The following is a 934-nucleotide window of genomic DNA, read 5'->3' as shown; positions in this document are numbered from 1 at the left end:
ACACACACTCACACTCTCACACTCACACACACACACACACACACATGCTCTAACCTGGGCAGTAGGGTTGAAGAGTACTCGGGTCACATTGTCAAACAACACAACCAGAACAGAAGTGCTGGCCACCACTGAATTAAAACATGGAAACAAATTAATTAAACGTGCCTGCAAATTAATGTCATGGGAAAGGATTCGTAAAATCTGTTTTCTAATATTTATTTATTTTCGCATGTCATGTGTAGCTCTGTAATAGCGCATTCTCACGCACCGGTAGTTCAGTTTCTTTTTCTCCGGCAGCACAGCATCAAATAGAAATGCCTTACTCATGCAGAAGATATCGTTTGCTTTCCTGACATTTACAACCAGTGTCAGCTGCTGCTTTGCAATACTGAGAGAAAATATGAAGATATGAGAGCAGAGCGGAGCTCTGTCCTGCTCATCTATGATGAAACATTTTCTTTGTGGGGAAATTTAATTTAACTTGGCTTCCTTCAGAAATGTCCACTGCTTTCCATGTTCAAGTACTGTGAAAGTGCATTCAATTTAAAACAGCACAAAGTCTGAATGACATTAAAAGCATAATTTGTACTTTGTGTTATTTGTGGTCCGTCACAGCCCTCGCTTGAGCTGAAGAAGCGTCTCTGAAGCGCTCACAGGACTCCTGTCAGCAGACACTTTTGCTGTATAATTTGAGTTATCTTACAGATATGGAGTATGTACTTCAGCATTATCTCACCTGTGAGTCGTGATGTGAAACGGTTTGTTCTCGTCCACAGACATCAGTTTGCCAAAGTCTGCAACCATCTGCTACACAGCGGCGCTGCTGAAGGCCAGAGCCGTGTCGGATAAGTGAGTCTCAATCAACACATTCACATTATTAATGCATGTGCTGATGGAAAATGCTATTTTATTTGCAAAATAAATGAATGCTATA

This window comes from Sinocyclocheilus anshuiensis, unplaced genomic scaffold, assembly GCF_001515605.1.
Source record: "Sinocyclocheilus anshuiensis isolate Anshui unplaced genomic scaffold, SAMN03320099.WGS_v1.1 scaffold15019, whole genome shotgun sequence".
Lineage (NCBI taxonomy): Eukaryota > Metazoa > Chordata > Actinopteri > Cypriniformes > Cyprinidae > Sinocyclocheilus > Sinocyclocheilus anshuiensis.
Note: the sequence above shows the minus strand (reverse complement) of the source record.